At 45.9% G+C, this 15,590-nt stretch overlaps 1 protein-coding gene across 5 annotated transcripts in view; it reads right to left on the bottom strand.

The window, feature by feature from the left end:
* ANKRD6 (ankyrin repeat domain 6) overlaps positions 1–15,590 on the bottom strand; it is a 725,774-nt gene that overhangs the window by 342,762 nt on the left and 367,422 nt on the right. Inside the window, exon 1 of one of the 5 annotated variants that reach the window (XM_085611162.1) lies at positions 723–1,152. The exons of the other annotated variants lie outside the window; for them this stretch is intronic. The gene's annotated coding sequence lies outside the window, so the exon portion shown is untranslated. Of the gene's footprint in view, positions 1–722; positions 1,153–15,590 lie in introns of those variants that run through there. 5 annotated transcript variants of the gene reach the window in all.

Genomic DNA, 15,590 nt, shown 5'->3' on the forward strand with positions numbered 1-15,590 from the left:
GACTCTATGCTGCCCCCTCGGTTACCGCTCATTTTACCCTCATGCGTGTCCACTGTATGCCTCTGACCTTTCATGCTTGTATTTGTCTACTCACGTTTACTCTGCGCTGCGCATGGAACCTGGACCCTGGACCCCAGGCGCTTGTTATGCATTACAAACCCTAAACAATTATGTGATTTTTTTTAAGACATGCCACAGGTGCCCTCACTCAGCGCAGCCGAGGATGCTCCGTGCTCTCGTCGGCGCTCGCACGGGAAACAGAACCCGTGCGCTAATCCAACCGAGAAGCGTCACTACTAGAAATTGTAGTGCACATCGCCGTTACGGTTTCTGTCAACACAGCGAGCACCGCCCAGGTCAGCAAGGCTGCGTGCCACCTGTTTCCGCACTGACACTCAACACCTGCGCTTTGCCGTGGGGGCGCCGACCATGCCGACAGGTCCGCACTGAAGCAGCGCGCCGCCGGGGCGGGGAGTGGGAACGGCGCAGCCGTCCACGCAGTTTTACTCCGAGAAAGTCCGCTCGGCTGTTCACTTGTGAGATCCTTTCGCTTTATACAGCTCGGGCACTACCAGACGGAAGTCCTGCGCCCCTCGAGTACGAAGCAGGCGCCCCGGTGCCTGCAGCGGTAAAAGTGCAGCACTGGGGCGCGCCAGCAAGCTGAGAAGCCCTGCGTTTCAACCAGACGCCCCTCCATCTCCCGCCCGGCCCGGGGTACTCACCGACGTGCGCCTCCGGTGGGAGGGAAATGGCATCCTGGGGGTCCCGCTCCTGGCCCCGCGCGCCCTATGAGGGGGTTTGAGGGCCCCTGTGGCTCAGCAGCAGCGAGGGCACGGCGAGCTGCATCGGTGCGGTGAGGCTTCCATCACGCTCCAGACTGCACGTCACCGGGAGGAGGCGCGCGCCGGGAGACACACTTTCCGCACACTTTGCGGCGGCTGCTACACACGCCGCTGCACCACGCATCGCACGCACATGGGAGAGTGGCGGCTTCCCAGCAAGGGTAAGATCAAGGGCGAACTGGGGAAACCAGGACGAGGTGACATGCAAACCTCCATGGAATGCAACAAGTTGGTGTTACAATCTCCCAGGTCATCGGTACAACGCCAGGATTACACGAGGCAGCGGCTGCTGTATTTGCTTGTAGCAGACACTGTCACCACAGACACACATGAATCAACACAACTCTTCATGCCCTCTAGCTCCTCTAATAGACCTTTAGGAAGCCAGTTCGCTGAATGATGTCACCATACAGCTCAAAACACACGTTAAAGGGGCATTCTAGAATTCTTATTGTAGGGGTTGCAGGCGAAATTAAATTGGGTGGAGAAACTGATTTTTTTTTGTTTTAACGGTTAACGCGCTTTAATGTCTTTATACGTTATCATGTTCAGAAAAAACAGTGGCATTCTGAGAGATGCAGTCGCACTGGAAATGAATTATAAGAGTAATACGGTTGTCTTGATTAAAATGTGTCCACAGCTCGAGGTCACTGCATGGGCAACGAGGAACCGACTTTGAAATGTCCATGAATATATAATCTTTCAATAGTCAATAATAAATGAAAGTAAGAATTGCATATAAATGTGCTTTAATTTATTTCCCAACTGCTAAATATTTTGAAGTATTTGCTGCTATATTTTAAAATATTTGCAGTTATTTTACAGGTATTTAAAAGTTAGGGGGGGCTGACTTACAACCTTTCACATGCACACTACTTGTACCCCGTCAAGATTGTCAGAGGGTTCACTTTACAAAATCCTCTGTTTGCAGTAAGAGAAAGAAAAGCAAACCCCAATCTCCCCGTTAAAAAACTGAGCAACAGTTTGTCAGAATACAATGTCAGACGTTTGACCTTTGTGTTTCAACGCACAGAAAATATGACAATGTCAAAATAACATTTAAAGGCATCTTTATTGCTCATTTCCCATCTATACTCTAGCATGGTTATTACTGCAGCACCCAACCACCCCACATTCTATCGGCTATGATCAAAGCTGTTATTCACTCCACTAATTATTTATTGACTAATAACCAACCAAAATTCAAGCACATCACCATTACCTTGAACTTCACGTGAGTAAACCAGACTGCCTTTTTTCTAAACTCAGACTCTCAGATGGAGCCACACTACTAGGACCACTTCCCTTACCAGGCCAGAAACCACCTCACTTCCTGGCGAGGCCATGTTGTTCCATATTAGTATCCTCAATTCACATTCCATATGTACCTACATGTTTCAGTATCCTCACATATTGACTATGTATTCTCTTCCGCAGTGCTCCTCTGTCTTTTGGGGCTAGGCTTGCATTTGATAAATAATCTCAATAAAACAAATACAAAAGTACAGGTTAAGTTTTACATTTAACCAGATATAAAAATATGTAAAAAGGAGGGCAAGGTGTTCATTCCTGGATCATATATAAAGATACCTGTGGTTGCTTTATTGCTATATTTGTCTTTTTCTGTATTGCATTTTGTGTTCAATGTAGTAGTGCAAGTAGACAAACAGCCATCACCCTATTGCGCAGCACACTCCGTGTTAAGGTTTTTGCAGTCCTAGTCAAAGTGCCACTTTCCAGCCAGTTATCTAGTTATGGGAGCAAATTTGCTGCTTGTAGAGTTAGTTTGGAATCCAACAACTTCTGTCTTTCTAAGCAACCACCTAATGTTGCTTTGCCCTAGAACCGTGCCTGCAGATTTTGACTTAATACAGACTTTGTTAACCAGGGAGTGAAGGATGTCAGTTCCTGGAAAAAAAATCATTTTTTTTGGTTAGAAATCTAAGTGCCTTTCGTTCATCCTCCTTCACCCAATGGCCTTTGCGGCCCAGGAAACTTTATATTCTGTTTTAGGAGTTTGTCAGTCACATCTAGGATAAACCCAGAAGAGTGTTTTAGTCTCACTTTGTTTATATTGGCTGTTTGAGTGTATCCTTCTGCCTTCATTAGAATGTATATGGGATCATTACATGTTTGAAAAGGACACTCTGCTATTACACATTTAATTCTTTATCTCATGAATGCATTTTTATAAACAAAGCAGTAATTTTTCAATTTTGTCAAACCTATTTGCTTTGCCAATGCTCGTTTTGACTAGAATTTCCATTTCCTGGTGTAAGCATCACGTTTCCAATTTTGAACACAGCAGAGGCCTCCTATAATTACAGAGCTACACATTACTGCGCCTTAATGGTGTAAGAATGGACCTGCGGTGGTGTATGTTGTATTGACAGGACTGAAAAGTGCAGCCCTCAGATTGGCAGTCACACAGGTTATTACTGGCCATGACAATAATACAGATCCCTTTCTGAGAAGTCTTCTGTAACGAGATCTTCTTTACATGACCCGTTACCCACTTCAGTGGTCCAGTAAAGTATTACTTAAGTAGCTCAATATTCGTGCAAATAGTCATTCCAAGGGTTGTATGTCCCACCTCATTAAGCGTGACGTAGAGAAGTAGAGATTCACCACCCTCTGGTTACCCACAGCACGCAGTACCTGCAATTATTCAAAATACTTTCTGCTACTTGACTGTTCCACCTCGCTTAGCCTAAACAGTCACCCTTTCTTTTGTTTGCCTTGGTGGCTTATTTGACGAGGAGTGTGAGAAAGTGCCATCTTTCTTGCTTGGTATGCCCCCACTTTTTGCTGAATTGCTGAATGTACTTTGACTGAGTGTGCCCTGGACTCCTGCCAATCAGGTGCCCAGGGCCTATGTTCCTTCCCTAAAAACCTCAAACCCAAATTAGCAAACCCTGGCCACATGTCAGCCCCAGGTAAATGGTACCCAGGGCCTTGTGACCAGGGAAGGCATCTAAGGCTGCAGCACTCATTGTGCCACCCTCAGAGGCCCTGTACCCTAACACACACACACTGCCCTTGCAGGCTGAGTGTCTGGGTGCAAGACAAAACAAAGAGTCGATATGGCACACACATATGTGTATATGAAATGGGGCTAGATTCCGCCCCAACCAAACGCACTGCGTGAAAGCGCCTTGTTAGCGATCATATATAAAGTTAATCCAATCTTAATCATAAACTTTTCTCTCAGTGTTCTCAGTTTGTCCTCTATTTTCTCCAATTTTGTCCCCACACGGAATCCAATACGCCGTTTTCCAAATTTCTTAATGTTTAAACTGTGCTCCTCCGGCTTCTTGTAAAAACATGAACAGATGCGAGGTTCGTCAGACAGTGTTTATTCGATAAAAACCCAATGCATTTCGGGCAACGCAGTGCCCTTCGTCAGGGGTCACTATAAACAACGATAAAATGACCAGTTACTACTTACACTAATTACCATCATACTTCAATTGTTCTCATGACTTAATATGCGATATCCCACTATAAACATTTGTTTTACACCCCTTTGGTTGCCACTAACTTCTCTAATACGTTAACCAAATGTTTTCCTTCTTTCTTCCCCCTTTTTTTTCCTATCATCCATTCCCAAAACGCATTCCGTTAATTTTTCACCCTATTAGCCTCATCACTAAACAGTTCATCAAAATTCTAACAGTTAGATAGAGCCTACTATGACTTCCATTCTTTTCTTCTTTCATCTGCAAATTGCAACTTTTACAAGTATGTGTCCCATGCCCACCACCTACACTGCCCTGGCATACATCAGCCACCCCTCTAGCTGGGTGCCCTATGCCAGTGGTGTGGGCACAGGAGCATGAGCCCTGTGCCCGTACAGTACCCAGGTCCATTCCTGGGCACTGTAAGTGCAGTGCTGCCATTTTAAGAGTACATGGTGCTGAGAGCTCGTCAAACACGAACTCCACAGCACCATAATGGCAACACTGAAGACTGAGAAGTTTGGTATCAAACTTCTCAGCACATTAAACCCACACTGATGCCAGTGTGGGATTTAATGTACCAAGCACCCCAGAGGGCTTCTGAGAGATGCCCCCTGAAACCTAACCTACAATCCACGTCTGGTCTGGGAGGCTGCCACGGCTGCCACACAGCAGACATGTTGCTGGACCCCTGGGTAGGAGAGCCCCCGCTCTCCTGGGCCTGCAACAATGCACATCCTGGGCGGGGTGCTAGGTCTCCTCCCCCAGGATGGACAGGGGGAAGCTTCAAAGGTATGCCGCCTCTGTGAGCTTCCCCAGGCCAATTGCTGTACCCAGCAAACTGGCCCTCACCGGTTCCAACCCCCACTCTGGCGGGAAGTCTGGCCGGAAACCCCAAATAAGGACAGGGGATGTGCCAGCCTGCCAACCCCACCCCTCAGGTGGGGGAGGCGAGGTGAAGCACATCTCCGGGCACTCGCCATCTTGAAGATGGGAGGCCCTGCCCAATCAAGACTAGGCTACTGCCCCCCTCCCACAGGAGAGTGGCAGAGTAGGGGGTGTACCCACCCCAGGACAGGGACCCATTGGTCCCTGCCATTTACCTACCTGTAACGCCCCTAAATCTAGTATTTAGGGGCACCCTGAACCATCCTTCCTTAGATTCCAAATTCCGAAAAACAAAGAAGAGCAAGAAGAAAGAAGACCTGCCGTGCAGCTGCTAAGAAGAGGAAGACACCAACTGCTTTGGCCCCAGCCCTACCGGCCTGTCAACCCTCAAACCTGCTCCTGCTACATCCTGGCACCTCTTGTGGCCAGCAACCTCACAAACCCCGGAGGACCTGGCTACCTTTTGGCTCTAAGCACCTGGGACTCCCATGATAAGAGGCTCTGCTCAAAACCAGCTTCTAACCCCTGGCATCAGCCCGGAACCGCGAACCCTGCACACTCTGCACCCGCCAAGCCTGGCCTGTGCCGGAGTGAACAAAGACCCAGAGGACGTCCCCCCAGCGACTGTGACCCCGAATCCGGCACCCAAAGACTCACCTCGACGCTCCTGACGACGCCTGCAGCCTCAGAACCAGGTACCCCCCCAACCGTGATCAACAGAGGGTAAGATTTCCTGACACCAAAAGGCACCCCTGCACTCGGCGCCCTGCGGCCCCCTGTGCCCAACCCCTGGGTACCTACCTATCCTCCAAATACCCAACTTACCTCTCGAAGTGGTGGTGACACCTGAAGAATCTTCGTCGCCGAGCTTGCAGCCTTTGTTCAACCAGGAGTTTTCCCATTGAAACCCATTGAGCGCCCGAAGGCTCAAAAGCACCTTGCACCCAGCCGCCCGAGTGGCCCTGGCAGTGTAACCTCTACACCTATCTACTTCCCCATTTGCCCTCAGCAAGTGACCAGGAGCCCAGCTCCCACAGCCGCGTGGCCTGCTAGTCAGCAGCCACCAACCAAGTTCCCCTGCCTCCCGTAGGATAACATTGGGCCTAACTCACTCTGCACCCGGCTGCCCCTGTGCCGCTGAGGGTGTAACAACTGTACTTACCTGACCCTGGGAGACCCCTGAGTCTGTGCCCAGAACCTTAACTCTGCCAGTCGAGTACTTACCCAAAAGCTGATAACCAAATTTTCCTCCATAGGGTAACATTGACTGGTTTCTTCTGAAATTTCTTCTCAAGTGTGGAGTTTCTAAAATTTAAAATATTCACCAAAAATCAACCGAGTAATGAAAATACTCACCTGCTATTAGGAGAGATCCCAGTGCTGGATCTTGGTGCCCAGCACTGAACCTGAAAAGTACTTACCATTAACCCAATTTTCTTCCATAGGAAATCATTGACTGTTTTTCTGTGAAATTTCTTCTAAGTGTCGATTTTTGCAAACTACAAATATTCTTTAAAACTCGTACCAACTCTGAAAACGTAATTGCTTACCTGTTTTAGATTGAGGTCCCAGTACTGAGCCCAGGAGCCCAGTACTGGATTACAAAAGTAACGAGAACATACCATACCTGTAACTTGAATTTACTCCCATAGGGAATCATTGACTGTTTTTCTATGAAATTTCTTCTAAGTGTTAACTTTTAAAATAGCAAAATATTGCCTAAAAATCACAACAGTAACTAAGTCGACTTTACTCACTTGTTTCCAAGAACTGTCCCAGGACTGAATCTAGGATCCAGTCCTGGAGTTAGAAAACTAATCCTGAAAGTAATCTATTGCAAATAACTTAAAACTTCCATTGAGCTCAATGTATTATTGTGTTTGAAATTGTGTTGCCTATTGCAACAATCTGTAACTATCTACAAAAGTCAATTGCATATTGCAAAAGTATTCAACTAAAGCCTCTCATCCTGAGAAAGTATATTTTAATACCTATTGTTGGTTTTAAAATAAAACAGACATATATTTTTTATATAAACCATTGGCCTAGAGTTCAGTTATTGAGTGTGTGAGACCATTTGCTGACTGATTGTGTACAACAAAGGCTTTACACTGTCCTCTGATACTGCCTTACTGCTCGACCAAGCTACCACTTTAGAGAGTAAGTGTAGGAGAGTAGGGTCTGCAATCCTATGATCACCCAGATTTTTTGCTTTTGCTTCATTGGTTTACGACTTTATCCGGCCGTGGGCCTGCCAATCAGACCCACAGCCTAGCTGTTCTCTCTCGAAATTAACACACATGTACATTAGGTGCATCCACTAATTGGAACTGGGCCGCCTTGTCAGTCCCTGTCTCAGCATACCACAGGTATCCAGGGCATCGGTGTACCCAGGGCCTACCAGGGGCTGAAGCATGTATTATGCCACCCCTGGAATGGCCGCCCAAATCTGACACAACTGGCTGCACGACAGCTGGGGCCACGTGGTGTAATCACCCGTTGCTGTAGGTGTAGTATTCCTACACCTAAACCCTAAAATGGACACATGGATTCCTATCAGTCACTCCTATAGCAGGCCTTATCAATCCTGAAGGCAGAGTGCAGGGAATCATGTGGGACGGTGCTCTGGCGCGAGCTGAGCCCGTCGACGGCTTGCGGAACCAAGTCCTAATAGCCGTTCCATGGTGACGCGGGCCAACTACTTGTAATGCATTATAATCCTTGCGGTTATTTGCTAACTTTGGCATCGCATCACCTACACATGTCGAGTAAGGTGTCATACGAATGGGAATACGAACCCCTCGCCAGTCCTGGCGACGGGGTTAGCATTCCCCCCTTTTAGAGGGACACGACATGGAAGTAACCTTGAACCCCGGTTAAAGTTGACTCAAGCCTCAGCATCACAAAATGGATGCTGCCACCAGACACAAGTCTGACCTCCTGCTGCTGGGGGACCTTCCAGCAAGGGGAGCTTGGACAAAGGGTTTCCTGTCGAGGGCGGTGTTAGCACCATCCCAGACAGGGTTTGTGTATCCCAGGTAGGCAGGGCTAAAAGGAAGGTGATTGCAAGTGGCACCCCGGTGCTCGCTGTGCATAGCCCGGCTCCAACCAGTTTCGGGGGCACACCAGCCCCTGAGCTGGCGCGAAGCCGGACAAAGGATAGGGGTGTAACCACCCCCCTCCTGGCTCCACCCATAGGTAGAACCTAGTCACGGGCCAGCCCCTTTTCTTAGAATAAAGGTAGGAGCGAGTCCCCTTCCCAAATTGGATAATCAGATAATCGGATAACTCCGAATCACGAACCACTTTCCACGAAAGGAACTCTTGACTATTTCTGAAGACTCTCCCTTGTGGCTAAGGAGTAGCCACCCTGCACCAGCAGGCACCATCTAAGCGCTTGCGGTTTGCTGTACGTCTCCTACGGATCAAGACTGCCCAGCTCGACGAGACCCGAGTTCCCTGCCATCTCTGACCTTTTACCTACCTCATCAGCCCAGCTGAGAGTCGTAGGTGGGACGAGACCTGCGGGACCGGCTATCTTCAGAACCTGCACGACGCTTATCTAGCACGCCCACCGAGGGACCCTCGAGTGAGTGCACCTAGGGTTTGAGAAGCCCTAAACCCTGAACAGCTCCAGCATCGAAGTCTGTCTCCCCAGCATCCACGAGATCTGCGTGGGGGCCCTTCCGCTTCTTGCTGTTCCCAGCGTTGTCCGACCACTTGCCGACCGGCTTGTGGCCCTCTTCACGACGCTCCAAGATTATTTGCATCACCGGTCTGGTTGCTCCAGACTGGCTCTTGCTCCCCTTCAACAGAGGAGTACCACGGACCCTCCTGGTCCACTCCCGACGCCATCTTGACTCCCCCGCTTGGGTTGCCACTGCCAAGATCCGCTGCCCCTTCCTGGGCCCAGCATCATCGACAGCAGACACCTTCGTGGGACAGCTCGCCCTCCATCCTGGTCGCCGCCGCGCCTCCTGGTCCGAGGAACAGCCGAGTCCGACGTCACCCACTCACCTGGTCGAGGTGACTTCAGCCGGTACCCCCCCTGGTACCCACACGATCGCTGGCTAGCGGTTGAGAACTGAGTCCCCTCTGCTTTCAGGTTTCCTTCACCACCGATCCAGGCTTGGATCGCTCTGAACATCGTCACTGGTCGCCTGCCAGCAACTTCTTCTTTCAGGCTCCTGAGACTACACGAGGACTCCCGACATCTTGCCGAACTTCACGCAGCCGCAGCCTCCGGGCTAGGTAACTCGAGCATCTCGGTGCTCCATCGCAGGTTCGCTCTACAAGTGTCCAGTTCCTTTTTCGTTTAGTCCCACTGATCGGAACACTCCGGAATCAGTACCTCCAGACTCTAACCATTCGCATTGCACTGTTAGTGTAGATGGTTTCTCGTGCCCCTCGGGCATTTGTGTAAATTGTGCAACTGAAGTATTTTCCTAAGAGTTTTGTAGTGTGCTTAGCTCCCTGACTCATAAAGAGCCAGGGTAGTCTTGTCATAAATAAATATCCTTTTATTTTCATAACAACTTGTGTGGTGTCCTTTCACTTGGTGTTCAAGGGGTATATGTGATGGTAAACAGCTGGCTTAACACGCCCTCTAGAGTTTAGCCTAAGACTGCTCGTATCCACGCTACTAGGATAGCTGGTCTATACGGTTGACTTACAACCAATCATCAATAAGGGTCGTTTGGAATGATACACAGTGATCACTAGAATAGTGAGCACTACATATCAGGCCAACTTCTCACAGTAAGGTTATATCTAACTTTAGCCTCTGCATAACCTCTGGGGACTGTGGACTCTGTACACACTGTACCTATTTGGGAACAGTATATACAGAGCCACTTTCTCACAAGGAGGCAATGGCTGCCCTTCATTGATTAAACATATCAAGGGATAGATCATGCATCAAAGGTCAACACCCTACCAAACGGGCCCTGGGTGAAACCACTGGCTTGTTCTGTACAGGTAAGTGTCAAATCAAACCTTTTTCAAGTGTGTGATTGCCTTGAGTTAAAAAGTCTAAAAGTAAACAACCATACATCTGAAAACCAGCTAGATCACCATATCGAGGAATTCAGCTGACTTAAATTAAATGACTTTATACTCCCCAAACTCTAGGTCAAAGCCTCCTTATTCACATCACTTTCGGCATATATAAGTAATTAGGTCAGAAGATAACTACATATCAGTGAACCCAGATTCCGCAAAACAAAGTACCCTTACACCCAGTGACCTCAGCATCTGAATGCTTGGAAGTCTTCAGCACAATCCAGCTCCGAAAATACCATTTGTTGCCCGAAACCCAGACACATCTAAAGCTGCCCCAACCCCCTAATTTTTCTGTCTTTCTGTTCACTAAATAATCACATTTCTAAAGACCCTACCATCTAGGTAATCATTTTCATCTCGTTTAAGTTTCCTGGCTTTTCTCACTTTAAGATCAGCTTGGTGTTTACACAAGGCGGTACAAAAGGGGGTGGTGATGGACGGAGCGTCAGAACCAATCAAACACTCACACCCAGTCAACAGATCTGGGTTTGATCCATCACCGTTTTTAGCCCACTCTGCCACCCCAGTTCAGACATGGCCATATGCAAATCAGTCTGACCCTGTGCCTCATGGGAACAGTCCAGCCCGAACTGCCAAGCCATGCCTTCCCTGGACCGGAAACAAGCTTCCTAGGACCGGTTTCTGGCATTTCAGCCGTCTTCAGCCAGGCTTGCTTGAATCCAGTGGCAAAGTGAGCAAGGGACTCACGTCTGAGCATACTCTGCCAACTTATGGCGAACAAAGTGGTACAAAAGGGGGTGGTGATGGACGGAGCGTCAGACCCAATCAAACACTCACACCCAGTCAACAGATCTGGGTTTGATCCATCACCGTTCTTTAGCCCACTCTGCCACCCCAGTTCAGACATGGCCATATGCAAATCAGTCTGACCCTGTGCCTCATGTCATCATTTTTTTGTGTGGGTTCAGGAAGATTTATATTCCTGATTTCTTTCTAAAGATCTTTAATTTCAGTTGGTAGTTTGGCTACTTTTCTCTCTGCGTTTTATAACAACATCTCCATTAGATCAACTGAACTTTTTGTTAATTCCTGTTCCCATTGCATTAATAGATCTTCATCTAAGTCGTCATAAGTAGAGGAAAATTTGTGCTCTTAGTCCTCTAGGAATCCTATTTCTTTTAATATATTGTTCGAGGGTTATTGCATTCCACTAGCTCGATAATTCATTTATTGTAAGCCTTTCCAGTTTCTTGAATTTCCTTGTGTAAACACCAAGATGAGATTAAAATGAGAAAAGCCAGGAAACTTAAACAAGATGGAAATGATTACCTAGGTGGCAGGGTCTTTACCTTTTGAAAATACATTTGATTATTTAGTGACCAAAAAGACAGGACTATTAGTTAACACACCAATTGGCAACAAAAGTACTAGCTCTAGTAAACTTTCGAGTAGTGATACGAAGGGACAACTAGACCCAGAGGAATGTACATCTAGAGGTACAACAAAAGTAGTTTTTTTAGAAGAGTTATGGAGAATCGGAGTTGGCAACCAGACAAACACAGAAAGGCTAGAAAGGGGAAAAGAAGTAAGGGATCAACCAAACGAGAGGACAGGGATGCAAACAAGATCATGAACACGAAGAAAGTGACAAAAAGTTCCACACAAACGTTGGGTGCACTGAAACGAGAGTAGGGGCCTTCTCTGTTTGCCCATGAAAAGGATTCCCTAGAGCCTAAGGGTGGAAGTGACATAATTATGCCACTGGGTCCTAAATGTAGGAGAGAAAGAAGTGGATTGACAATGGAAAACGAATGTCCTGACACTTGTAAAGCCGTATATTCGAAGATGTGTTGCCAAATATGCTGAATGCCGCTGTCATATGTTTTAATTGCAATAAAAAGATTTCTTAAAAAAAAAAAAGTTCCACAGAAACTGATATTGATGTGATGGTTATGAGGCTAGGAAGACCTGTTGATGCTGATCTTGATTTAGGAATAAAAAAAAAAAAACACAAGAAGATCGCTTACTGACTAGGTGATTCTGACCATTGTTGGAGTGCTCAAGATTGCCGTTTATGTTTATGGACATTGTCCTTTTGAAGAAGGTTTGGCAGCTTTTCTTCTACTTTTGAGCACCCAGTGAATTTATTGATACTACTTAATGTATGTGTAATTTTGTCACTGTGTATGTGCGAATTTACCCAGACACCATTCTCCTCTTCATTGTTCTATATTTAAATATTTTTTTCAGGATTTCTTTGTAATAAGGCAGGAACCTGCAAATGTCGAGGCTGCGATATCACTTGTGTACTTCTAGTTTGGAAAGAATTTCTACAGGAAAGGCATTTTTTGTTTTCTTAATAACTTTGGCACCACTGGAAAAGTTAACCCACTTTTACTCTATAGTAGAAAACTTTGTGCTGATCCATTAAGCAGGGATAAAGATTTAGGGGAGGGGTGGTCCCCAAAAGTGCAACTTCCTTTCTTAATTCCAATAGGGAGTTTTTCTGCCCAATACAGAAAAAACAAGTCTGCAGAAGTACACCAAATCTGGCATAAAGTTAAAACTTCACACACAGATTGTGCTTTTTTTTTTGCTCCAGGATTGCCGAGAGATCCACATCCACCTCACTCTCTCGGTTTCTGAGAAAGCATCTTATGCCATAGGATTTCCCAGCCGTCCAGAGCTGCCTCATTTCCACAGATTCTCATAATGTATCTTCTGGTGCATGATTTCACAGACGCCCACATCCACCTCAGTTCCTGTGTTTCTCGTCAGGTATCATCCGCTTCAGTTCCTCTGTTTCTTGCAATGAATCTTCTGCTCTGGGATTCGAAGAGGGCAATGTGCTCTCATCTACCCACTTCAACCATACACTCAGCCATGAAAGGATTGATGCCATCAGAAAGTCTCACTGAGTTGTGCAGACGTCTGCTGGTTACGAGTTTGTACTCTCAGCGAGAACCCTCTGCCATTCACAATTAAGGCTCCAGTTTTCCGTTTTTACAGATAAATACAGACAGCAAACAATGTGTTTCCTGTCTGTATTTATTTTCTTAAAGGGGAAACATACAGAAAATTGTGAGTGACCATCATGCTGTCTTTCATAAATTTCCGGCCAACAGCTGAGCAGATAGCATGGAGAGTTAAAGAAAACGCATGAGATTTCTTTAAATACAGCCATGTATGACAATATATCTATAGAATAATGGTAATATTTACCTCCTGGTGTAGTATCTTGCTATATTTGGCTGCTTAATTTACTAATAGATAACAGGCATCAAAGTATGAGTGCATGTTTGTCAGTTAAATAAGTGTGGAAATATTCAATTTTACAACTTAATTTTTTCTCAAAATTCTAAATACATATGGATAAATAATAATAAGATAGCCCAAAAATAAATATGGATGAATACAGACAGAAATGTTAAGAAAATAAATACCATAAAACCAGAAGCCCTAGTCGCAAATCAGTAACCCGAGGTTAAAAATGTAGTAATATCATGTGTTATTTACAGCAATTAAAAACCACAGAAGTGATGTAAGACACCCTATACAAACATATTCTTATTCTAATCCGTAAAGCAGCAGCTGTGGCAAGGAAGAAACTGCTCAGCCTTGCACACTGGCCTTGTAGACATTAAGAAAAGACTCGACTAGGCACATGCAGCCGCGTCTTTGGGGAGGATGAAGGGCCAGGTGGACTGTTCTGAATAGCGGGTAACAATAAACATGAGCAGGGAATTTCACAACTGGTAGCCAGGGTAAGGGATCAGGCTGATGGATGTAAGCGAGACTTGGGAAGGGCTTGATAAGGTGCCAGATTACCCCCAAGGTGAACATAACTGAAAGGCGTGGTGTCACCCTAGTCTACACAAGCTCAGTACAAAAGTAATGGCTGGGAGAAATGAAACATTATACTTTCCTTTCTTGCTTTATTCTTGTCTTTGCAAGTTGAGAACTTCTGAGCATAGCTTGTACTTTGGAATTAGAAGCCAACAGCTGTTTTCTAACGAATGAAATGTAATTTGAATCATAGTAGGGCCAAAAATAATGATGTGTTTTTTTTTTTAGCCTTTCAGATCTTTAGGTCGGTGTATTGAAAATGCAAAGATGAAGCTGTGGGCTTTGGTGAAAGGTCTGCGGTGTGCCATGTATACACTTGAATGGGCAGAACAGATAGGCTTGGCGCTCACCATCTGGTGTCAAATACTCTGTTTTTACGTTTCTAATGAGAGTGTGGCTCAGATTCCAGAAATTATCAAACAACAACTAATGCCCTCAAGCTGTCTGGAAACCAACTCACCTTACATTGCTAGACATGAATGTTTTAATATTTCCAGTAAAAGCTTCGTCTTTAAAATGGTAGTATTCAAAATGATCTCTTAATTATATTTCATAATATATCATACAAAAAAAAGTAACTGACAAAGCCAATAGGTTTGACATTGGGACAGTGTGCTGGTCTGCCACACGCAAGCCATACACACATCATGCTTACAGACAGTGCTTGTTTGCCTGGTAGCACTAGAGAGTGGGGGCTGACTCTAAAACTGGATGCTACAGAAAATAAAGCAATCTTTTTAGGTCAGGGTCTTTCTTTTTAGGTTGCAATAGACCAACTGCCAGATTATCAAGAATTTGCCACTGGCATAAAGCCCGCCCATTGCTTGCCATTGGATGGTCTTATAGCCACTCCTTTACTTCTTATTCGATGGCTTACCATGACTGTCGTTTGCCCCTCCCCTGAGCAATATCCTCTTTCCTTGTGTCCTTCCACTACTCACTACTTTTTTGTTTTTTATTTAAAGACTCCATGAGAGTATGTGTTTTTCAGCTGGCTTCCTCGTGTGCTTCTCTCCCCAACCCCACTTTCTGTTGCTCTCTGTCATCCACATGCTTTTCTCCTTCTCGCTCTGGATTGCTCTCACGCATGTGCTTCTTTCTGCCTTTGCCCCATGTTGTCATCTCCCTTATGTGCGTCTCCCCCACATTTGTGTTGCTCCCTTCCTCATTCTTTCCTCATACTGTGCCATAGCCGCTACCCGACCCACTCCTCCGTTGTCCCCTACCAAGGCCTATTGTTTTAATTGATTTTTTTTCTGTTTGGAGGAACAAGCAGCATATTGCTTTTGTGCTTTTTCGTTTTCATATTTGTTTATTTACAAATCCATCTTGGGTCAATAAATAAAAAAATGGCGTCCACATAAGACACACGTGTCATATAACATGATGCGGTTGCCATTGTGTGTCTCTGTTTTCTTTTTTTCATGCTGTATCGCATCAAAAGGCATTGGCTGAGCCAACAAATCACAGACAAGACCTAGTGGCTTGGTCCAATGCTTGTTTTTTGAAGCATCAATTTTTAAGATGCCTTTCT

Source organism: Triturus cristatus, chromosome 6 (assembly GCF_964204655.1).
Source record: "Triturus cristatus chromosome 6, aTriCri1.1, whole genome shotgun sequence".
NCBI classification, from domain to species: Eukaryota; Metazoa; Chordata; class Amphibia; order Caudata; family Salamandridae; genus Triturus; species Triturus cristatus.